This window comes from Ambystoma mexicanum, chromosome 3p (genome assembly GCF_040938575.1).
Source record: "Ambystoma mexicanum isolate Mex_15411 chromosome 3p, UKY_AmexF1_1, whole genome shotgun sequence".
Classification (NCBI taxonomy): domain Eukaryota; kingdom Metazoa; phylum Chordata; class Amphibia; order Caudata; family Ambystomatidae; genus Ambystoma; species Ambystoma mexicanum.
In genome coordinates this window covers 931,030,938-931,056,238 of record NC_090925.1, presented here as the reverse complement: position 1 = coordinate 931,056,238, position 25,301 = coordinate 931,030,938, and the positions used below count along the sequence as shown (strand labels likewise).

Genomic DNA, 25,301 nt, shown 5'->3' with positions numbered 1-25,301 from the left:
TACAGGGCAAGGATCGCAGAATATCCCCAAAAACCTGAAATCTGCTGTGGAGAACAAAGAGATAGTGAACAGAAAAATCCAGAAAAGGGTGGAACTAGGTAGGATCGGGGGCCCTTTTTCAGTTTTGCCATTTGAAGATTTCACATGCTCACCACTGGGGCTAGTCCCAAAAAAGGAGGAAGGAGAATACAGACTGATCCACCATCTATCATAGCGCCCCCCCCCCCCAGGGCGTCGGTCAATGACGGCATTCCGCAAGATGAAGCAACAGTAACCTACTCTGACTTCCAAGAAGCAGTGGAATTATACAGGAGAGCAGGAAAAGGAGCATGGATGGCAAAAGCGGACATTAAGTCAGCTTTCCGGCTCTTGCCAGTCAACAGCAAATCACAGAAGTGGTTATGTATGCAATGGGAGGGTGAATATTTCATCGACAAATGTCTACCTATGGGTTGTGCCATCTCATGTGCATATTTTGAGAGGGTAAGCTCATTTCTACAATGGGCAGTCACAAAAGAAATGGGGGTGGCCAGGATGGTGCATTATCTGGACGATTTTTTGATTGTAGGGCCCAAAGGTTTGAAATTGTGCAAGGCAACGCTGGACAAATTTGTAGAGTTAACAAGTGAGTGGGGTTTTGCATTGGCTGGGGAAAAACAATGGGCCCAACACAGATAATCCAATTCTTGGGGATTGAAATTGACTCAAGGCGGGGGGTATGCCAGATCCCAGAGGATAAGGTGGCAGACCTACTAAAAACAATAAAAGACCTAAAAGGGAGGAACAAGGCCACCATGAGAGAATTGCAGGCGCTAGCAGGAAAATTAAACTTTGCGGGAAGGGTCATACCACAATGGAAGGTGTTTCAAAGAAGCATTGAGCTGAGGACAAGGGGGGACAGGGTGGGGCACCACAGAGTCGGGATAGGAGGAGGAATTAAGAGGGACATGGAAGTTTGGGCGGAAATCCTGAGGTCATTCAACGGGTCTGTCATCTGGCGCTCACCCATAAACGAAGAAGGGCAAAGAGTGTTGTTCACGGATGCAGCAGGTGGTTTTGGGTTTGGCGCAATACTAGGGATAGCGTGGTGTGCAGAGAGATGGCCAAAGGCATGGCAGGAAGCAGAATGGACGAAGAACATCACGCTGCTGGAACTTTTTTCAATCTGGGTAGCATTGTGTGCATGGGGGAGAGGAGCTGACGAACAAGGAGATGGCAGTGTGGTCGGATAACATGGCAGTGGTGCACGTGTTGAATAAAGGGAGTGCATCATGTCCAATAGTATTGGAATTAATAAGAGCCATAACGCTGGAAAGCCTAAAAATGTATGTATGCATAAGGACGAGGCACATCGCGGGAGAAGCAAATGTGGTGGCTGACGCTCTATCTCGTTTTCAGTGGGAAAGGTTCAGGGAGCTGAGACCGGACGCCGACAGGGAGAGAACGCCCACGCCACGGAAGGCATGGGTCCCGTTAAAAGCACTGGAAAGGAAAGAACGGTTGACTACAAGGTTAACTCAAAGGAAATTGGAAAACCACAGAAAACGGAAAGGGTCATAGACAAATTGACCAGGAACGCCCTAACATACAGAACGGGTAAGCAGTACGAAAAGCATGTAAAAGATGTGTTGGTGGAAACAGGAGTGCAAGATGTAGGTAAAATTTCAACGGAGAAAATGTGTGCATTTTTGGAAGGGGCATTTGCCAAGGGAAAAAGGAAAAGCTGGGCTGCAGCACACATAGCCGCAGTGGCATACACCACAAAGGTAGCCGGCATACCAGATCCAACAGACAGCCCTAGAATAAAGTATGCAATGAAGGGTTGGGAAAAGTTGGAGGGGAAGAAACCAGACAGCAGGAGGCCACTGAATTTTGGGAAACTAGTGATTCTGTTAAAGGTATTGCAAAATACATGTAATAGCTTATATGAAACAGCACTGTTCAAAGCAGCATTCGCGTTGGCATACTATGGGGCCTTCAGGGTAGGGGAACTAGTGGCCCGTAACATGGTAGCAAGAGATGGCCTGGCAAAAAGCGATATTAGTATGGGAACTAAGGGCATGTCCATAATGTTAAGGAAATCCAAGACTGATCAGGCAGGAAAGGGGAGAGCAATAGACCTCAACTGCATCAGAGAGAAGGACCACTGTCCCAGATGCATCACCCAGGAATTCCTAGATATGCGACCAGAGGTTGGCGGGCAGTTGTTGAGACATAGGGACGGCAGCGCACTCAGCAGGTACCAGTTTCAGGCGGTATTGAAACAAGCAGTGGCCAAGGCAGGATGGGATCCAGCCGAATTTGAAACACACTCATTCAGAATAGGAGCAGCCACTTCTGCATGGGCAGGGGGCCTGGGAGCGAACGGTGTGAAAAGGATTGGGGGGTGGAGGTCACAATGTTTTAAAAAGTACATAAGAGAGGAACTGATATGAACACTGTATCTCCCCTATTTCCACAGAGACAGCCCCCTACAAGTCGGCATGGATAGTGGGGCACTCCTTCGTGACACAGGCAGGCAGGTTGATTGAGGAAGTAAAGCAAGGACTTCACTTCAAGAAAACAATCGCATCCTGGTGGGGCCTCCCGGGGATGCACTGGGAAGACATCCATGACAGGTTATCGGACCTGATGGGCTTCAGGGCCCCACCCCCACCCCCCCCGAGTACCTGGTTATACACCTCGGAGGGAACGATTTGGTCAGCACAAATAGGGGAGAATTACAGAGAAAAATTTGCGAGTCCCTGCATAGCATAGCACACAGTTGGTGGAAAACTGAAATGTTTTTAATCGGAGGTAATAGCACGAAGAGTCTGGTACGGGGCGCAGCGGAGGCAGGCAATCGAGACAGCAAGAAGGAAGCTAAATAAAGCAGTGGAGAAATACTGTAGGAGCGCAGGACTCAACTTCATAAAGCACGGTCTCTGCCAAAACAATCCAGACATATTTCACCAGGACGGTGTGCACCTGTCACCGAAGGGGATGGGAGTTTTTTCTAACAACATTTTTTAGGGCACTGGAGGAACGGGGATGCAGGTAGATGCGCTTTTGGGGGGACCTGAGTGGCCGAGGTAACACCCACTCAGGTGTGGCGGCATGTGCCCAGGAACGGATGCCCAAGGGTAACACAGGCTTGGGAGGAGAAGCCTTGGGCAACTCCAAACTGGACACAATGCGCCCAAAAGCAAATTATGGTGATATATGTTTATGATTATGTATTTTCTGTAAGAAAATAAAATGCCTATGGCGTATAATTTTTCCACAAATTGGTCTGCTATGTTATTACTTAGGTAAGGGTCAGGTAACGGTAGCAAAGGGAGCCCACACTACTCAGCCTATGCCCCAGGCCCCGAGCCGTACAAAGGATGGCACGATGAAGGGTCTGGGAGGTTAGGCGCGGAGTGGGGGGGGGAAACGGCGCGAAAGCCGAGGGGAGGTACGTCCAGATGGCGCCCACAACTAAGGATGGCCAGGAAGCACAGGAAATGGAACAAGGAAAGGTGTGAAGAATAACAGCAGGGGGAAGCCCGGCCTCCCAAGGGGAGAACAAAGGGGCTTTGGGGTATAAGTAACCCCAGAAAAAGGTACGAAGCACACACCAGGTAAGGAGCTCACCTCTCTCTGGCAAGCTCCTAGGACCTGGAAAAGGGAAGGAAAACGTTTACCACCCAACCCACCCTACAAAGATAACGGAAGAAGGAGGAGGCAGGCAGGAGCCGGGACGCCGAGTACTCTCTTTCGGTACACGGTCCAAGAAAGTCGTAGGCAGCATGTGCCCAGGAACGGATGCCCAAGGGTAACATAGGCTTGGGAGGCGAAGCCTTGGGCAACTCCAAACTGGACACAATGTGCCCAAAAGCAAATTATGGTGATATATGTTTATGATTATGTATTTTCTGTAAGAAAATAAAATGCCTCCGGCCTATAATTTTTCCACAACTTGGTCTGCTATGTTATTACTTAGGTAAGGGTCAGGTAACAGTAGCAAAGGGAGCGCACACTACTCAGCCTAATGGGGTGACGCCACTTGTGCACGTTGGTTCTTGTGCCTTGTGCACCTCCAGCAGTTCCTCTTTAGGAGGCGCTGTGGCTCGCGCTGCCTGTTCCCCACTGGCCGAGGCATCGTGGGAGTCCAGCAAATGTGTGCAAAGCCGCCAGCCTCCTTCCTCTCCTCCCTCCCCAGGCCCGTTTCTCACGCAGGCACTCGCCATGTGAAGCAACCCTTGTGTGGTGCAATCCTTTCGCAATGGCAGCAGCCAGAGCAAAGTTCATCCCTCAGTACGTCAGGGATGTCCCCCCTTTATCAGGATGTCATTGAATTCTGGCATTTTCCATTCTGTGGCAGATTAAAGCCATGGGGCGATCATGATCATGAAGTAGGGTGCGTCACAGGGTAAGTGCACAGCTTCTACTATGTTTTGTTATAAGAAGCGGAATTCTCATGGGATTTCCCGTCCATACCTCCTTCTCCTGCCACCATTTTCTTCACTTCCCTTTCTGAAGTGTCTGTTAGTTTCTCTAGCATGCCAGCACCACTAATATCCCATTGTATCCACTCGCTTTGGCTGTCATCCCTTTTCTTTCTTAAGTAAATTCAACATTCAACACTTCCTTCTCTGCTGGGATTTTTTCTTTCTCGTTTCGCACTACACCCTTGCTTGATCCTTCTCCTGCTTCCACATTCCCTACCATCTCTCTTCTTTTTCTTTCTAAGCCTCTCGCGCTGGCTGCCTTTTCATAACCATCTCTCTTTATTCTTACTTTCTTATGCTCACGACAGTCCGTTTTTTGGCCTGCCCCTCTGCGTGTTACATATCTTCTCAACTCTTGCCGTAATTCTAGCCAGTCCTCTCTTCATCTTCTCGATTCATCTGCGACCTTTGACACCATTGATCGTTCTGTTCTCTGCATCGCCTTCATCTCCTGGAATATCTTGATCAGGTCTTTCCTGGCCTTCCTCTTAACTCGGGCCTGTCCTATTCTGTTTCTTGGCCTCCTTTTGACTCTAGTTCTTTATTTGTTCTCTTTAGAGTACCCCCAAGTTCAGTTCTGGGCCCCTTCTTATTCCCGATCTACACAATTGCTCCTTCCTCCGTGATCCTCAAATTTGAGCTTTACTGCATTTTTCTGATGAACTTTGAGTCTCCAATTGTCTTCTTGCTGTCAGGCAACGGATGCTCTCTTACTCCAGCCATCCCGTCTGACTTTCCATTCTTGTTGGCTCTGCCTCATGTCTGCCCCCCCCTTCCATCTTCTTTCCTCCGGTCCCTCATCCCCTTCCTTCATCTGCTCAGAAACTAGTTAGATCCCGCTCTTACTTTCTCTGATCATAGTTCCTCTTTTGCTTCCACCTCTTAGTTTCAGAATTATATTTGTAAAATTCGAACTTTTCTCACCTTCTCTGCCACTGTAAAATTCCTATTGACTCCTCAGCTTTCGCTGGCTTAGACGATTGCTCTAAACCTCTTTTGGGCCTTCCGGCATATGCTCTTTCCCCTCGTCAGTCTGTCTACATCGCTGCTCTTCGTCGTCTTCTTCCTCCTCACTCGCACGTCTCAGTCTTGTGCTGCTCTTCGCTGGCACTCCTTTCTTCTCCATCTCTAGCTTCGTTTTTAGTTTTGGATTTTTAGTGGCATTAAGCGGAAATTACTGCATTGGACTACAGCGAGGAGGGACATGATGAGTGAGGAGGGACGCACAGCTTGTGGGCGTTTGGTTGTTTACCCACCCATTGACTGGCCAGGGCCAGGCTAATCCCCATTCCCACCCACTACCTACCCCTCCAGACCCACAACACGACCTCCTGGGATCTCTTTAAGGTAGCTCTTTCAAGCAGTAACATCAAACTCAGTGTACTAGTGTTATTTGAAAGCAGTCTGCTGACCGTTCATGGCTTAATTGCAGCTGTAAATGCGCCTTTGGTGTAATTGAAAAAGTCTTAACCAAGTATGCCTTGAGCCAATTGATTTATAAGCACCGAAGTCCTGTTTAAAAAGGAGCTTTGGAAAAGCTCGCCCTTTTGGCTTGTGCATAGGAATTAGATTGGCATTAGTAATACGATCATATGCCCTGGTAATCAGATTTATGTTCCAGCTCTTTCCATCTTTGTCCTATTACAGCAGCGCTTGCCAAAAGCCTATCCCATGCCTACACAAAAGCCAAAATGGTTGCTCCTGCCAGTACTTGTTTATGTATTAATTAGTAATCTTCTATGACCCGCTCAATACTGGAGACCAGACTCTAAGCGAGGGACCGGGATCCGAACCTCTGTTGCTCTGCGTTGTCTTGCTTCCAAGACAAACGCGTTTCCCCTGATCTATCCTCCCCGGCCTCGTCGGCTTCGTAGACGTGTGCTCCCGCATCTCCCTTCTCTTGTTTATGTCTCCTCTCCTGGTCGTACTCTTCACGTCACCCCTCCTTTTCTCCTGGCTCTTTGCTGTCTTCCTTGTGTCCAGTTCCAGCTCTGTTAATGTTCTCTTCCTGCTGCTGAAGTATTCAGCGCCCTCCCTCTGTCAGTAAGTCCAACGCCGATACTTGTCTCTACTCACTCCTTTTCTTCCAAAATCTATATTGTTTTTTCTTCTCATTCATTTTAGCTGCATGTAGGTTGCATTTGGTTGTTCATGGTGGCATTACTGATTTTCTAACTCGTATTGTACAGCATCTCAATAAATACATGATACTATTTTACTGTCTATTTTGATAAATTGACAATAAATCTATTTTCTACTATTGTGTCTAGTTTTTGAAGAAGCATGCTTCGAGAACTGGGTTTGAGTGTTTGTTGCCCTTGGTTCCCAAGAGCTTTTGGTACTTTCGGCGTGTCCTTCTCTACTCGTCTCTGGAGGATAGCTCAGGAGCAACGCAAGGCGACACTGAGCACCACGGGTTCGATCCCCGGGTCCGCGCTTAGAAACCTCTGGGTATTAAGCGCGTTATACTTTAGCCTGACAAAGGGCCAAGTAGACAGGCACTGCTAAGTTATATGCAGTGCTCTATCGTTTTAAGTGAAAATAGTGGCTGCCTGATTTTACTGTAGGTTGTAGTCCTGCTCTCAAGATACATCGCTTTTAAATCTCGCCAGAGAAACCATAACATATATGCATTCTTTACAGGTCTTTTGGTGAGGTAGGATTTTTGTGTGTTTGAGCTCCATAGGTGTCTCTTTAATGACACTTAGGGGAGCCCAGGCGATTTGTATGGGTAGTTGGTAGTAGATGGCAAATGTTTTATGAAGGCATGCCAGCGTTCGTAGTGTGCCAATAATGCCCCTGCGTGTTTCTGGCATGGGCAGTGTATTGGAAACCGGTCAGGGCTGGACTAGCAGTGTTTGCTTTGCTCTGCCTTTTTGTTTGCAGGGCGCCTGCTGTGTGTTAAGCGCGTTAATGATTGCTAACACCTGTACAAGTGCCAACTTTATTGCTGTCCTTTAAATGGTATCATGGAGGTCATCGGGCATATGGGGCTGCCCTTGACCTGGGGCAGCCCAAGTCTGGTGTCTTTGCCAGTGATGTCTTATGGACTGGCGGGCATATTCTGTTTTGCAGTCACAGGGGGTCTCCATGCCACTGGACTCTTGCAGCCATATTAAGCCGCTGCTGGCCGTTGAGCATGCCGGCTGATCGACCCCTCTGCTTCCACCCACAGTAGGATGCCACGGTCCCCAAAGGCAAGGACATCTAGATAATGGGACGGGTCGCAACAGGTCAGGGCAGGAGGCAGTAGGCTCCGACTGGCCCCTCGAGCAGTGGTGCCAGGCCTGAAGGGCCAGACATTCCTGCTAGTGTGGGCCTCTTTATTGGGATGATGTGGAGCACCGGTGATAAGTTAATGCGCTGTTTTCACTAGGGTTCACGATCAGCATAGGCAATGCGACAGTTTGGGCATTTGAGTGGGTGTGGGAAGTGCGTTTGAAAGGCACTGCCGTGGTGGTAGTGATTGCTCATCAATGGCAGCTGCTGCAAAATGGTGCAAGTGCCTGGGCATATAATACCAGTAGCTGGCAAAGGCCTAATACTTGTACACAAGCCAAAACGATTGGATTTGCCAATGCTTGTTTTTAACAGGATTTCAGTGAAGGACACTCGGTGTTTATGAATCAAGCGGCTGAAGGAAGACCTGGTTAAGACACTTGTATTACACCAGTAGCCCATTTACAACTCAAAGTAAGTCATTAACTCTCAGGAGTCTGCTTTGAGAAAACATTGGCAGGCACTTTCAGCACGACGTTTGATGGTAAGCCTTGATAAAGTTAGCAGGAGGATGTGTTTTGGGGAGGAAGTTGGTGGGAATTTCCATGGGGATTAACATGGCAATGGGCAGTCAATGGGTGGGTAAATAACCAAACATCACTACAAACTTTGTGTCCCTCCTCATAGGCCATTTCTTACTAGCTGTACTGTAATGCAATAGTTTTGGCAAAAATGCATTTAAATGCACTATTTACCAGTGTTGCGAAGCCTGGTATGTCGTCCCTTCTCCCCTGGGGGAGCCCCTTCCCATGAGGCAACGGAGGTGAGGCTGCTACAAACAGTGCCTCTGGGGGTGGGCTCAGCGGGTGGATCTCATGGGAGGGATCCCTCCATGAGACTAGGGATGACTATCCGGAGAGAATGTGGAATTTAGACCATGCACCAACACCGGAGCCCCCCTCGTTTTCCTTTCTTTTCACCTCCATACCCTATACCTCTAGCTACTTATGCCAATGAGAAAGCTTGGTAACTACGGACACCAGGAAGAGCAGGGAGTACCTAGGACTAGGAGAATCCTACATGACAGGTACTCGCACGAGGAAGAGGTGTGGAGCCAGGGAGAGTCAAACCAGAAACCTGGTTGAACGGTTTAGCTCTTACCAGGCTTCCAACATAAGAAGTGAGGAAGGGCTGACACAAGATTCAGACCCTCCTTGGGGACTCCGCGAGCAAAGAGCACATCCTGCAGACAAAGAAGCTGAAGCTGCTGTCTGGGATGCGCAAGGTACTATGGCGTCCCTGCACGGTCCGTCGAGCACCGGCCGACCGGAAACCAAGCGAGAAAGAAGCCCAGGAGTAAGAAGACACCGGACCATGCGGTCAGTAAGAGACACACAGCTCGGCTCCTGTAAAGTGCTGTGGAGCCGTGGTATGCAGCGCGAGAACCGAAAAAGCAAAGCGAGAGCTGTTGGAAACTTCAGAGACCACGAAAAGGACGGGGAGCTCACTCAAAAGGTATGGGGGCTGCCCAGGTCCATAGAAGAAACCATTACATGAGGGTCTGGGACCCAAATCTGTTACTTAAGAAAACTTTGCATGATTACCATACACGGCAGGAGAGTGAACCAGGTATAGTTGAAACTAGGAATGGTGAACGAACCTGGGTTTGGGACCCGCATGCGAATGAGGATGAGATCCTTACATTGCATCTTCTTCGGCACAGTAACTGGCAGAGGGGTGAGCCAAGCAGACCAGAGCAATCGGAGAGAGTAGTACAGGACTGGGACCCACACCCAGTTGAGAAGAGCATCACAAATCCTCTTCTTCAGAGCAGCTCCTGGCAGGATTACGAACCAGGTCTGCCAAAGGAAAGCAACAGAATCCTAGGGGTCTGGGACCCACACTTACAGACCAGTAAAACAAGGCGAAAGGAAGACCAGGAGAAGAGAAGCAAACCCCCTGGTGGAGTAGAACTGTAAGAATACAGTACCAAGAGAAGGGAGACATGTTCCTGGTGCGCCAACGCCAGGGGGAAGCAAGACATTCTCCCTGGCATTGCCACAGACGCCTGAGAAGGACCTGGGGAATGGAGCCAATACCTCAGACCCTGCGACCTTTGATAAAAAGCCTGGGAAAGGGAGTCGACTCCCAAGCCCCTGTGACCTGTGGCAAAGAACATGACAGAGACAAGGGGAAGGAAGCTGTACCCCCTGCTGTTGTGTACCGCAAACCCAAGCGAGATCTGGGAAAGGTAGCCATACCCCATGATCGTGGGTATTGTGAAGCAAAGCCAAGGAAGGCCTAGGCAAGGGAGTCATTCCGTTGGCACTGTGGAAATAGTAAGACGAAGATACCTGGAGAGTTCCATGTGTTAATATCCCTGCAAAAATATCGCCATTCAAAAATATCGTCATATTTTTGCAGCAATATTAAGGCATGGAACCTGCGGGGGACACCCCTGCAACCCCTGCATTATTTTTAAAGGAGCGGGGGGTCACCACCGCAACCCCCGCTCCCCCCGCTCCCAAAAACCCCAAAAAGTATCCCCCAAAAAATATTGCCTATGGCCGTTCCAGACGACCATATATACAGCGATATTTTTGGTGGGGATAATATGCAGTGATACCACCTGGAGAAGGGAGGAATTCTCCAGGGAGCCAACAGTGGAGAAAACTATGGGTAATAAGTAATTGTATGTTATTTCTTTTATAACACGCCTGTAAACAAGTGTTTCTACATGCGACAAGACAAGGGAGGGAAAACAGAGGGAGGACAAAACGAGCGATCTTACAAAACCTTATGTCAGTCAGATTATGCAAGTGCAATAACGCAAAGTGCGGGGGGCAGGCAGAAGGGGGAAGTGCCAAGGAGAGGGTTAGGGGAAGTGCAATCAGGGCGGCATTGCTCTGAGTGAGTGCAGCCAGGGCAGCGTGGCTCTGGGAAGTGAAAGGAGGCAGGGGACTGTAGGGTTACAGTTACAGCTCCTAAGTGCGTGGTCGGGCCGGAGGCAGCGCAAGGGTGACTGGTCGTCGAGGAGCCTGGAACCCAGTGAGACTCTGAGGGTAGCCAGGCCACCAGTCAGCGCAGCAGACAGGTAGGTCAGCAGTAGAGAGAGAAAGCAGAGGTGAAAAAGTCTTGAGATGCTTTCCCCGAACTTCAGGTGGTCCGGCTCAAGTTTGAGAGGGGCAGAGGAGAGAGATCTACCCCCCACTCTCTAATGATGTTTGAGTTGGAACTTTACCTTTCTAGCTTGAACGGAGAACTTTACACCACCAGAAGCTGGAACTTTGTTTTGCCTCTTGGAAAGAAACTGAGGCCTGGAGAAGGGAGTCATTCTCTCAGGCAAAGTTCCCACCTGCACTTGGAACCATAGACCATTGTCCAGAAGAAGGGAGCCATTCTACTGGACCGAGAAGATCCACGGCCTCTTTAGTATTAGTTACAAGTGTGAGGCATAGAAGCAGGCATTTTGACACATGAGGATGCACTGGACATTCTGAGAGCATCCTTAGTGGAGACCGGGAAACGCCTCTTAGAATCGGGGAGTGGTAGGTTTCCTCTTTGTTTTGACTAAATACAAGTGTATGCCAACAAGCATGCCACCCGTGCCAGTCTCCTCTTACTGCACCCTTACACCAAACATGTGCCTCAAGGTACTAAACAAATGTTGTGGAGAAAAGGCGAGTCGCTGATGAGTGTGCAATTTATTTTTATCGTGCCCAGCCCATGTTCCACCCCAAACAGACAATCGCAGCCAGTCGGGACAATGTGCGAGTAAGGTGTAATGCGGGGAGCGTGCAGGTGCTTTTCTTGGCATTATTTCTTCTTTCTACCCCTGAAGAAATGCTTCTGCACAACACAGCTCAATGTAAGCAACAGGCCTTTCTGTTACAGACCCGCCTTTTTAGAGTTGTAATGTCGTCACCACGTGACGGGCAGCAAGTTAATGTGAGATGAAAAGCGAGGGCTTGGTTTACCGCAACACACGGACTGCTGTTTTCACAGATGCGGGCACGGGGCTGCCTCGATAGATATGAGCGCCTCGTAAAGGCAGGAACTCTTACTGTGGCTGCCATGTGTAGGCATCGAAACCCCGTGGGCAGTGCAGAGACCGAGGCCGCCAAGAAGAACCACTCCAACCCGTTAAAAGGTTGCATGTGTTAATACACTGCAAAAACACATACCAAAAATGCGACAGATTGTGCATTGCGAGGAAACACTTTCAGTTCAAATTTCCTGACATTTGAAAGGCGTGCAGTTGCCCCTTGCATCTCCGATAAAGGCCCACTCCTAATATCTGGGAGTGGTCCTGGGAGACCAGCCACCCTGCACCTGAACAGAGTGTCTCGAGCTCCCGAGGACCCTGGAGCCCCTACCGTCCCAACGTCCTGTGTGTGTGCTGGTCTGGCTACCCCAATATGCATCCCGGGCACTTCCCCCCCCCCAGGGGCAAAGTTCCATCCCAAAGGTCTGTTATTCCCCGTCCTCGCCCCGCCACCGACCCCCCACCATGGGAAAACCATTATAACAGGGCTGGAGGATGGATAACAAAGTTTTCCAGGGCGCGATGTCGGGGGAGCAGGCTCTCACAGGGTCCAAAGCAGCAAGCAGAAGATGCCATCCACCTCTCATGACGGCCCTTTTATGCTCCACTTCCCTCTCCGGACTCTGCTGAAAAGACCCCCCAAAACTCAGACCAACCCCTGATCTCTGGTGGCATCACCAGACCTAACATATAGCATAGTGCATATATCCACTTGTATGGACAATTCTGATTTAAATATTTTCTATATACACTCCCTAATGCTACTTTACACGTATGGTTCATGTTATGCCGTATGTTAGTGTGGCACCAGTTGGGCAGCAGAGCGTAGCTGCTGGTGCCAAGCTTGATCTTCTAGGCTACAGGCTGCAGCTAAATAACTCCCAGGAGCCTGAGTCTCCAATACAGTTGCCTATGAGAGGGTCCTCATTCTATTTAGCCAATGTTCAAAAGCTGGAATCCCATGACTTATTTGCTAACATGTGTTGATCCATTGGGTCATACTATATCCTACACATCAACACCACGGAAGGAGTCCAAAGCCAACTTAGAACCTGGTCCCCATGGAATTCTCTTGAGCAAAAGATCTTCATATCCATTCTTCAAAGGTGAAAAGCTGAACCCACTCCACCTTACAGACAACAAACAGACCCTCCGCCCAAAACGAAATCAGTACCAATAAATGACAGCCCAACTTCGTGAATCACCTACAAAGATAAAGTATGCACCTTGCGCTACTCATTCCCGTCAGCTGATCTGCATCATCCAGAATCTTCCAAATCTGTGCACCACCACGGTCTCTGCCCACGCCGCAACAGAAAACCAGCATCTTCCCATCTCTCCTGTCAGACAGACTCGCCAACAACCATAACACAATAAGTAAGTCCAACGCAGTGTCCATTCTGCCATTCTTTTTCAAGACACCCATGGAAGCCATATCTCAATGTGCCCACCCCTTGATCCTACACAATAGCCCCCTCGATGACTGTTAATGCGGCATCCACCCACTCAGCGGCACAGCCTATGCCGTTGACCCACAACATCGGCGAAGTAGCGGCATTTGTCCTCAGCCACCTTTCATGCCATTACACGTCAGATCCCGGGGCAACAGATGGGCTTCTCTGGGAAAATGTTTACCTGGGATCAACCCTTTCACTAAAGCTTAATTCATGCATTAACCCCATGCCATTATTGACCCAGGATCGTTCCGCCACAGCAGTTCTGTCTGTTTTTGAACATTGACACTAATTCTTTTTCATATTCTTGCTTTCCCTGAGTTTTTTTCACTCTGATTTGCCCAATATATCCAATATGGGAAATGTGATGATTTTATGGGTTATTTGTACGACCACGCACTAACAATTATTGAATGTTCTTTTCATTCTCTCAGTAATTGGTGGGATGCATTGCATGTAACTTTCCGATAATTTGCGTTTTCACATTATTTTTAGTGACTTGAACATTCTATGTATTATGCGTAACCGAAAAGAAAGACTAACTCGTGAAAATCTGTAATGCCCTGAAGAAGCGCCAAACTGAAAACACGTACACGTGTAGGCAACCTAGTGATTACCAAATGGGTTATTGAATGGCAACTTGGAACAAACCCAGTGGGGTATTGAATTGTAGGCTAAGTCTTAACGATTGGTTTCATAATAAAATACACCTTATATCCTGGGCTCTGGTTTCACAATAACTCCAGCTGTAAGGGAGCAATGCTCGATTCACAGCAGGTTTTGCAGCACAGGTGTTTAATTGTGAGACTAAAGGCACAGGGAAACCTACAGGCACAGCTTAATTAGATGAGATATCTGTCTGTTCTTGAAACTAAATATTTGAAACCCCTATTACAACCATGCACTCATTCTGCAACGCGAGTTTGGCCACCTCCTCTACATCTCTCTGCAAAGGGGCTTGTAAAAAGGAGGTTGCTATATACTCGTAGGAAGGATAGATTTGCTTGAATGTTGAGGTGGGAAAGGAGGAATTTGCCTTTGGGAAAGTTTGGGAAAGTTTGTTGATGTTCTTATGCTGATGTGGGCCTTGTACATGAGGGCGATTATCCTTCCACCTTCTCTTTCCCGGCTGGCATCGATGAGTTGGAAGTTCGGTTAGATGACTTGTGTACGACTACCTTATAGCCACCTGACATCCCAGTTTCCGAAGTGAGAACTAAAATGGTGACCCTTTAAGCAATGGATCATAGGTGACCGTTCTGTGTTTGAGGTGGCAGCACACTTTTTTGTCTGCAGGCGGCCATCTCTCTGGTTTGTGGTTATTTCTATTGGTTGGCAGATGTACACCTCTTCTGTTGAGATCCTTGCAGTTTGGGGTCATGGAGTCTCCTCTCTCCGCTGCACGGAGTTGTTCATTCAAATGAACCACTAGACTTCGTTTAGGATACTTCCATGTGTCCATGTGGTTTTCTGTAAATCCCTGACTTGCGGCGCAGAGGGCACGACAGTGCCCCCTGAGGTAGGACATGGCCAGCTGCTGGGTTTCGGAATGAGATCCCCGTTTGGTCCTTGTTGTTGTAAGGTGTGTGGTTCCAATGGATTCTGATTGGGTGGGCCAGTTGGGCATTGTATTTGTACTTCCCTCCGAAGGTCCGGTGTATTGGTATGTCCTGCTTGGCCTTTGTTTTATTCCTGTTGTGCTAGTGCTACCTGGTTCATTTTCATTGGTTCCTTGCAGTGCTGTGTTTGGACACAAGCCATGCAGGTCGCTTGAGAAGTCGTTTTTTTTTGTTTACAGTTTCATTTAAAGTTTACACACGTATCCACAACATAACATATATATATATAAATTCATGCAAAATCCATTAAACACATTCATTCACAGTATACAAATGTCCTAGCAATTTCCCACGTGGAATTCATTAGTCCATAAAGGCACATTTACATAAATGCTTCTCAGTACAGCATTACATGGTGCTTGCATTGCTATCATGTGTCAGCTCCCCTTCGAAATTAAAACCATAGTAATCAGAGAAACCGGAAGAAATACATTCATCATTAGTGTTCATTACTACTGCACTAATTTCTCTTCCATTTTATACCACAATGTGCTTCCGGCGAGAGATGGGGACAAGTGATTGCCTGCGAAGCATCTTAACCCAGGTATACACGCAGAAGATTCGTGAGACCACTCCATTCAGTTACTAAGTGGTGGGCGGTTTCCGAGGTGTAGAGAATCCTGACCACCTACGCTTTCTCATATGAAGGGGGAGGTCCACACGAGGGCCCAGAACAGGCAAGACAGGAAGCTGGTTGATTCTCATCAACATAAAAGCACTTCTCTGCCCGACAGAAGGGTACTTCAGTATATATTGCTGAGGTTGGCAGTAGCGACATGTGCTAGGTAGAAAATCAGACTGGGACATCAGCTTTGACACGTGATTCTAGTTTCTGTGACAGTCCCACAATTTAACTTTGAGCGCAAGCTGAGTCTTAAACAGATGATCAAGATTCCAATCAATTTTCCTGTCTATTTCAACAAAAAAGTTCTAATTTCCGCTCCAAATTGATTTAAAACATGCTTCTTTTCCCTTTCAATACCTCTTCCACGATGGTCAATATTGGGCAGGTGAAGGCAGTGCAGGCTTTTAGATACAATTGTGCCCTTGTCATAACTTGAGTCCCAGTTCTAATCGGATCACCAGGATCGGCACACTTTATGGTAAGCATAAAACCCATCACCAAATTGTACCGTTTAGTATATTAAGCTAAGAGGCATCTCCGGCATAGTCTGTCTCGATTGAGTCCATAGAGTCGGGAAGAAGCGACACTTTGTGTATCGGCTGAAAGCACGCCTTTCATGCGGAAGTCGGCAGTCTTCTGCACAACATCTCGTACGCATAGCAGCAGACATTGCTCTGGGGGATTCATTCTTAATATACCCCCAATCTTTAGCCTTCTTACTACTCAAGTAGCCTAAGCAGGCATAATTGTCCACCTGCATCACCCTAGTTATATTGCTGTCAGATTTTTTCCTGATACATATTACTTTCGATTTGCCAAGGTTAACCTTTAGTCCATTGATAACAGCCTAATAATATAACGCAGTAAGCGATCTAGACCGCCCCATGGGTGTGGTATAACAAGGCCACATCGTCCAGGTGTGCAAACAATTGCATGTGGTATTTCCCAGTTTTAGGTGGCAAGTTCCTAACCTTCTGCAACACTTCCAGCAGGTAAACAATGTACAAGTTAAATAATGGCAGGGGTTGCCAAAACACAACCCTGCGTCAAACGGCATGCAGTAGGGACTCTCTGAATAATGCCCAATTGCATTCCTTCTCACCTGTGAGTACGTATCTGCGTGCAATGAGAGGTAGTACAAGATGAAGAGTGTTCTTGGTTTGTTTGCTGGATGCAGTGTATTTTCTCATATCCCTGGGCCGCATTGATGGACAACGTTAGGTTGTGGGACCATTCATAATCTGGTGGTCCAAGTTTCCTGTTAGTGCTCCTTCCTTCCTAATGAAGCTGTCTTTTTTCCGGCGTATGGGAAATCCTTGGTTCTGCCTTCAGGCTGCTAAGTGGATTGGGTTGTCATATATCAGTACTTGTAGGCTACACAGTGGGCAGCACCTAAAAGCAAGTCCACTGGGCAGCACTTGGAGCAGAACGGTAGGTTGTACCGTGGTGCAAAATGACGGACATAGGAACACCTATGTGTAGAATGGCATTGCGGAACACCAGGAGCAAAATCAGTGGGGGTACACATAGGAGCAAAATAGCTTTGGGTTAAAATGCCAATGAGGAACTGTGACTTATCTAGACAATGCATCCCTTTCCCCCTCAAAGCGAACCACCCTCTTTGAGGCTAGGGAGGTGAGCCCGCTTCGCAAGACCCTTCCAAGGGATCTGGGCAGGTTGGACCTCACTGGGAGTGTTTCCCGTCTTGGGGAGAAGGACAACCATTACATGACAGAACTCCCAGTCCAAACCATCCTTTCTGCCTAAATGGATGTTGGAAAGACTTTGGCATCTCCTGTAAGGACTATATTCAACAAAGATCCTTCTTTGTCTCTATTGGCTTCAGGCAGGGCTAAAGACGAGGGTACACGCGGGTGGTCGGAGTCCACCCACTTTTTCTAAAGGGTGGATTCCGCCCCCCCCCCCCCAGCTAAAATGAGAAACATTGAATTTCCTCTTTGAATTTATGAATTAAAGCCGACCTCTGGGATCAAACCACAGTCAGGTTTGCAGACCGGACACTTCACCATTGCACTATATAACCTGATGGGAAATAACAAACTGCTAATTGTGAAATGTCCCATTTTGGTACTGTAAATTTGTAGGTTCTAGGAAAAAGATTTATATTGTTTCTTGGAGTTTAAAACATGCGCACCTTTTAACGTTTTCAAAACACTATTAGAAGAAAATGTCCTCTCTTGGTTTTTTGTGTGTTGAATTTATGAAAGGCAAATGTCATTCTTCCTGTGCAATTTGGGTGGTTATGCAAAGCCAATTTAATGAAATGTGCATATTTCACCTTGATATGCTAATTTCTGGCAAAGTCACATGCCATTGCGTTTGATGATGAGTCCCCCAACTTAAATTTTTAGGACCTGACCCCTGGCTTCAGGTAATGCTGAATGTCGCATGAATGACATAATCAAGGAAGACTGACACAATTCCTTTTGTTCCAATGACGTGTATAAGAGGAGAGACTCCTACGGAGGGAGTAGAACAAGTACTACGCTGAGGCGAGGCCTCTATAGGCCTGGAGCGGCAGAGCCAGCTGTGGCGTGAGGGAAGTGAGGCCCGCTAGCTGGAGGCTGGACGGCAGGGGCCTTGAAGGAGCAAGAGACTCCAGTCAAGGAGAGAAAGATGACGGAAGACAACGGTCTTCTCAGGAGGCGTAACCACTGAAGGGCAGTGGTGGGCCTGGCGCCCAGCAACTGAAGCTGAGACCCGAGATAGGAGAGCAGCCCACGGTCCCGAGCTTTACTCGGCAAGTGCCTTTCCTGCCAAGAGAGGTACCGATGGGGAAACAAATGCTACAGACTTGTGGAGGCGAGCAAGGCCTATGTCTGTTAGTTTCCCGAAGTAGTGAAACTGACACCGGTACGATAGTCAAAGAGATAAGAGCACTGTACATCAAGGCTGTAATAGCCAAGAAGAGTATCAAAGAAGGCCAGAGATAAGTCCTATGCTGAAAGGAGTTGAAACGAAGGTGAATGCTCTGGAGCACGGATACCATAGTGCATGAGACCACGTGAAGCTGTGTTACCCAAGCGTGCAAATGCCCTAAAATAGGTTTTGTACTTGAGAAATACGTTTTTTACCACAGAGCCACAGGACTTTGGGGTGTCCCACCACCAAGAAGGTGGGAAAGAAAGAAGTGATTTTTCAAGTAATCCTGGAGGGATGGAAACGTTTAAAAATAAGACCGCTTTCTTTATCAAGGGGGGGACAGAGACCCATACAGAAGATAATTATAATTGTACCCAAAGGATTGGATACAAAGGTTGTGAAGACTATACCCTTATGTTCTAAAGGAACTTAGAGACGTAGAGCAAGTCAATTACAAGTTGGGCCAGGCAGAAGCCCATACGAAGGCTATTGTGCAAGCCTCCCTTTTTACTTCCAGTTGGGCGTTTTCCAAAGTGGTAGGGCCAGTTCGTTGGTTTGGATTTGGACAGAAGACTTTTTATTTTGGACTTGACAAGTACCCTTAGCTTTTGTTTTGTTACTTAGAGAACTTGCCTCATAGTTATGGGGCTAATAAGGCGTTTTACTTTTTATTTGAATAAACATCATTAACTACTAACCAATGTAGTCTTGAGTCCTTCCTTTGGTTCACCACAGAACACATAGGAGCAAATGACACTAGGATCTACCTGGCAGGAGTCTTATTTGCCACCCCCCTGCCTCGTAGTAGAGATGAGCACAGACTGAGTGGTGCTGCATCATAGCGAGTACCATGTGCGAGTGTGGCGTGGGCCACTGGTGGATATCGGTAGGGCCATACAACAGGAGGTTCTCATCAAACACTTGTGTATAGGCACGTTGTAAATGCCATATCATATCATAACTGTCGTTTTCTTGCTTGAAATGTAAAATCGTCTCGGGAGGGTAGCTCTGGGGCAAAGTGCTCGCCTTGGAAGCAAGACGACACAAAGCAACACCGGTTCGATGCCCCGGTCCGCACTTAGAAACCTCTGGGTATCAAGCGCTATAAATAACCTATCATATCATAACTTGTGGGGTGCATGGCGCATATGCTTTGCCTCCCCGGTGCACGTATGCCCAGTCCCTGATTGCCTATGCACAGGCTTTTAAATGATTAAAAAAATGGGCAGGGAAGCAGAAAGGCCTCGTTTGCAAGAGGCAGATGTCCCTGCAGGAATTTTCTCTTGAGAGTGCACGCTTGCAAAGATAACGGGAGCGAGTTCAGTATCACTGAAGGCACCATGCGGCCTCTCCTCGCTAATAACAATATGCGCACACTGCATTGCGTAAGAGACACATCTGTAATGTGAGCGCGCGGCTTGGGGCCTAATGGGTATTTTGAAACCCTACGCCTAACAGCCATTAACATACAATAGTTACACTGAGCTGGGTTTGGCAGAAGGCTTGAAAAATAAGCGCGTATGTGAAGAAAGATTCCGACTTCAGAAGTTAAGATAAACGAAAAACGCAGCGCCGCCCCATTGCTGCCTCGGCCATATTGCCTCTTTGCTTTCTGTCCATTTACGGGCGGAGGCTTCAAGGGAAAGTGGAGTCGAGTTTCTCTCCTTCGGATAAGAGCTGTGTAGCAAAGCAGACCAAGTGAAACGAACCCAGATCTGCTCAAACGGCAGAAGAGAACACACCCTGGGATTGTGTACATCAGATAAATTGGCTTGACGTGACTGCTTAGCGAACGTCCCCTTAATCCATGATCGGATTGAGTTGTGTGCTGCATTAGCAGAAAAACTATTGACTAGACAAGCTAAGTGCTTAGTCATTGTCTGAATAGCCTGGTGCAGGCCGGAAGTCGGCTCAGGTAAAAGCTTTTTAAATGCACTCAATGATACGCAGTCAGGGCCCGATTCAGAACTTGGCGCAGTGAAGGCGCTAAAGAGCAGGATTCACTGCGCCAAATGAGGACGGCCGGGCTCCACCGGTATTCCCAAGTGGGCCTGGGCGTCCTCGTAGAGCACGACAGTGCACCGTCTGGATTGCGCCCGTTTTAAGGTGTTACTAGTGCAATCCAATCTCTGCAGCATTTCTGTGAAATAACGACAGAATCGTTATTTTACAAAAATGCTGCAGAGAACAAAGGTGTATATGAACACTTTCCCATACACCAAAGTAAGCAGCTTCACTTACTTTGGTGTATAGGAAAGTGTTCATATAAACCCGTGTAATTGAAAGTGTTCATTCATTTACATGAAAGTAAGCAGCCTTAACGTTGCAGACTAAAACATTGAAGCTGCTTGCTTTGGGGTAAATGAAAGTGTTCATATACCCCCGTGCGGTGTATATGAACACTTTGGTGTAAATGAGTGTTCATTCATTTACACCAAAGTAAGCAGCTTCAACGTTGCAGACTACAACGCTGAAGCTGCTTGCTTTGGTGTAAATGAAAGTGTTTGTATGCACCCGTGTGTTGTATATGAACACTTTCATATAAACCAAACAAGGCTTCTTGTGGCACTGCTCCAGTCTAACGGCACCAAAATGGTACTGTATATGTGCGCTATTGTAGCACACATATTAAACTGGAGGAGTGCCAATACCCTTCAAAAAAGTCAGGTCACGAATGTTGCAGTTGCTAGGTTGGTTTCCACCCCATCCTAGCAACCGCCACATGTATTCCGAAAGTGGTGCATTCCTTCTGACTTTGGAAGAATGTGCCACCTTCAGAATAGGTCTTAAGAACCGTAAAGGTTGTTAACCCTTTTAACAACCTTTTCGGTACTTAGTTAACACCAGGATGAGAATCGGGGCCTCAGTCTCGCAAACTGGAGTAAATGCAATGGCGATGACGTGGCAAACTCGAGTCCCGTCTGGGCAACCGCTGGACAATAACCTTACGAAAACATAGCAAGTAACTGTGAAAGGACCTACTTTACTAAAAACTAGAGTTACCAGTTATAGTGCCCAGTCCCTCTACCATCGCACCCTCCCCTCTGGATGACAACCAGGCTCTGACAGGCCTATTGGGCACTAGGGCAAATGCCAGAAGTGAAGGCACAACATGCTTGTGGGATCACAGTGTTTTTATTTTTGCAGAGTGGGTAAGCTTTTTGGCTAAAGTGGCCCAGTATGATGCGTTACTACCACTTTGTGCAGTGTGTAGCTTTAAGAAAAGCACGCAACAGAGTCCTGTCACTCCGTCATGTAATAAACAGAAAATTACAGCAACGTGAGCTCTGTGCATGCGCAGAGCCCGGACAGATACCAACGCCTCCATGAGTCTTCTGTGGCGTTCGGGTACACTGCAATTCTAAGCACACCCAGATGGGGGCCCACAACAATGGCAATGAAGTGGTCATCTATGTAGAGAAACTGACGGTCGGGCCAGGCGGCAGTGATTTCGGGCATTCCAACAGGGCGCAAAGCTAGTCGGAGAGGTGGTCAACGGCTCTGGAGTCGACTCGTGCGTCACAGTGAGGAAGTCCTATCTCAATCATACACAGAGGTTGTGGCTCACTTGGTGAGTGCACCTGCACCTCTATGTGCAATGTTTGGAGCATCTGGGGATGCATTTCAGATTTTTTATTTATTCTCCTTTTTCACTCTTGAGGCGATTGACTTTCTCAAATGTTTATTGGAATACAGTTCCTCTGGGGACGCTGTCTATGTGCTAGACTGTTCCTGGCTAAGCAAGTACATTCAGCCCTGTGTCTGTGAGGAGTGGGGTGGACACATGTGTTTTGGGTTGCGGCCCATACCAGAAAAGGGATGCCTCTGCGCCAAGTAACCATACATACACCATTTTTTCGGCAACATGGAGGACAATGTGGGAAATGTAGCTGCGGCCGCTGGAGCTGTCCAAGCTAGAATGCAAATGCCACGTCAACAAGGATCACTGGCCCCAGTGCCAAAGTTTGATGTCTCAGGGGCACCATCCAGTCTCGGGCCAAGGTGGAGCTTGTGGATCGATCGCTATGTATTTCAGGGCCACAGGGGAAACGGATGATGAGGCCAACGTGTCAAACGTCATCTACGCAGCTGGTCCCACGGTCCATCAGATATTCAACACAGTTCAGCCGGTGGATGGTACTTGTGTAGTGGCGGAAAATGCACTGAGGGAACACTTCATACCCCTTGCAACATGAACTATGAGAGGTTTGTTATGTGCAGTGCTAAGCAAAAGGAAGACCAGCCTCTGGACACTTTCTATGGCCAGCTAGGATGTCTCTCATCCACTTGCGTGTGGGAAAATGAAGAGGGCATGATGCATAACCAGTTTATACAAGACTGTGGATCCGGAAAAGTATGGCGTCAAGTGTTAAGGGAGCCGAGCCATTGCCACGTGTCCTTGAACTGGGCAGGTCGTATGAAATGGCAGACACACGTGCCTCTAAAATGGACGCAGCTATATGCACACTAAAGATAGACAACGTTTGTGCAGTGGGGCACAACCAAGGAACACAGAGGCCCATAGCGCCAGCGAGAGAAAGAAGTGTTAATTTGCCTGCGTCGTGCCCACAGTGTGTGTACGACATCCGACACCCATCGGAGTGTCCCGCAAAGGGGGGGTGTGTGGGAGGTGTGGCAACGCCGACCACTATGATTGGATGTGTTGTGCGCTATTTCCAGTCGTGATACCGAGAGGACCCATTACATTGGGGTCTGATGGACAACGACGGTCACAGAGTGTAGCTATGTCAACAATAAGCCGTTTGCATGTGTTGGATGCAGGTGGTATTTGTCTTGCTATCTCATTAAATAAGTGATTACTGACATTCGAACCAAATTTGGGCATGGGAATCTGCCAGCAAATATGGGGATGTGTCCCTAAAAGGTTCATTGATAGTTGAGATCATAAACATGTTGCTTCAGAATAACACAGATTACTTGTCTGTTTCCATATTGCCACATATGTTCTTCTCGGATTTCCAATCTACGTCAGTGTCTGCACCATGGTGACGCTTCATACCTGGGCCTCAGAGCGCGCAAACTGGTCCACTACAAATCTCCTCAAACAATGTATCTAGGCTCCACAACAATTCCACTCTCTGGGAAAGTTATGTGACCCACTTTATTTGACAGACAGAATCTGTTGAGCGACCAGCTAGGCGACTTGTACATTCTTGAATGAGAAAACTGGGCATGCTTGGCAATAGAACAGCCACATATCAAGTTCAGCAAGTTTTCACACAAAGGCAATGCCAATGACTGCCTTTTTCTGCCAACGCTCATCTCATTTCTAGAGGCACTGCCCATCGTCTGAGACAATCCCACTCTGTTCACCATGCACAGCTCAAAGGTTTTATCTACTCTCTCCAGCTCATGTGACTTAAATTAAGCTTTAGGATTTCCCAAGCTATGTGTCATACTCAGTTATACCCGAAAAGGTTCTCCTTATGTGACAACCACCACAGGAATGTCCATCATTTAGGACTTAGGGGCAGGCCAGCTCTGCTTACCCTTGTTTTTCTCCTAAGGCATTCTACTTGTGGAGGCAAATTCAATTCTGAGATCTGGAAAAAAAAGGGCAAAAAGTATGCACATCTGCATAGTTACTTCGGCAGCCAATGACATTCTCAAAAGGGAGGCTGTCATGTTCCCGAGGGGGCGTTGGTCTCTCTGGCACCGCTGGCGGCGTATTGGGGCAGTGTGCTGTTCTTCCCCCAAGATGGCGCTATGTTATGCAGGTTGCAGTCCAGGTTATGCAGATTCATTTGTCTTGGCTCCGCCCCCTCACGTCCATGGAAGACATTATCTGGAGATCATGCCAAATGTTCAGCACATTGGTACTCCAGCTAGCAAGCGCATCGTATGTTCGCATTCTTGTCAGTTCATGAACTGTCCTTCCTTAATATTTGTCTATCTATTGACTTCCTTTTCTTGGCAGCCGCCAGATCAAACCCACCCAATCCAGAGTAGGTACGCCTTTATAGACTATTCTCTGTTGCAAAAGATGCCGACCGGTTGCGTATCAACGGTTCGCAGCTCCAGCATAATCTGTCTCCCAAAACTTGCGTCCTAAACATTCCCGACCTCTTCCTAACACTCTTGTACTCTCATTAGGCTGGAACGGTAGCAGCGATTCAGTCACCTTCTCAACACAGTTTCCACACATCTGTTTCACACAGGGACGATACAGAGGCAGGATCCTGTTCTATTCCCGTCACGGCTTCCCTCTGCTCTTTACCCTTACCCACCAGACATTCTGTCTCTTTCATTCTACAAAACGGCTTTCCGTGTACGACTACCCAGAACGCTAGACCTCAAGGAGGTAGATGGAACCCTGCTGATCTGCTTCCTCACCCGCATAGTTGCACAGTCCCTGGCAGCCGCACATTCCTACAACCCCAGCTACTAGGTAAAGGAGTGGGCTGTGCATCACGTACATTGTTTTCTTGTATAAAATTATTTACTGCAGGACCTCCACTTTAGAACCAGCGTTTAACCCAGATGACCACAAATCAACACTCATCTCCTGAAGACTCCACTGTACCACGTTGCCTGACCTGTGGAAGTCTGCCGGCAGGGTTTTCTTCCCCATAGGGTTTCCCTGGGAGTTCTGTTCCTCTCGCTTCTGTCTTATGCGAAGGGGAGGTGTGGAAATACTCTGGGGGATTCTCAACAGCTTCCAAGACGCTGCTGGATCCACGTTAGTGCACAGCTCGAGGGTATATGCTTGTATTTGCAACTTGGTTTCTGACAGAGGCCCAAATTCCAGCCAACATCAAGTCAGGAGGAGTTGTGCAAGTGTTTACAGGCTGCTATCCCTACATATCTACGACCACTGCTGGAAATGGACTTTTTTACTGGGGGGATCCCACCTAGCAAGGCGGTAGGGAGGGGGGGGATAGGGTTCAGCATGGGGTGGGTTATTTTAGTCACCCCCATAAACACTTGCCTCTCAGCCCCTCAAAAGAAGAATCATGAACACCT

General features: G+C 47.8%; 1 protein-coding gene across 3 annotated transcripts in view; it reads left to right on the top strand.

Moving 5' to 3' along the window:
- Nucleotides 1-25,301, top strand: part of LOC138581133 (CMP-N-acetylneuraminate-beta-galactosamide-alpha-2,3-sialyltransferase 2-like) — a 431,707-nt gene that overhangs the window by 206,120 nt on the left and 200,286 nt on the right. Inside the window, exon 1 of one of the 3 annotated variants that reach the window (XM_069652228.1) lies at nt 4,374-4,393. The exons of the other annotated variants lie outside the window; for them this stretch is intronic. The gene's annotated coding sequence lies outside the window, so the exon portion shown is untranslated. Of the gene's footprint in view, nt 1-4,373; nt 4,394-25,301 lie in introns of those variants that run through there. 3 annotated transcript variants of the gene reach the window in all.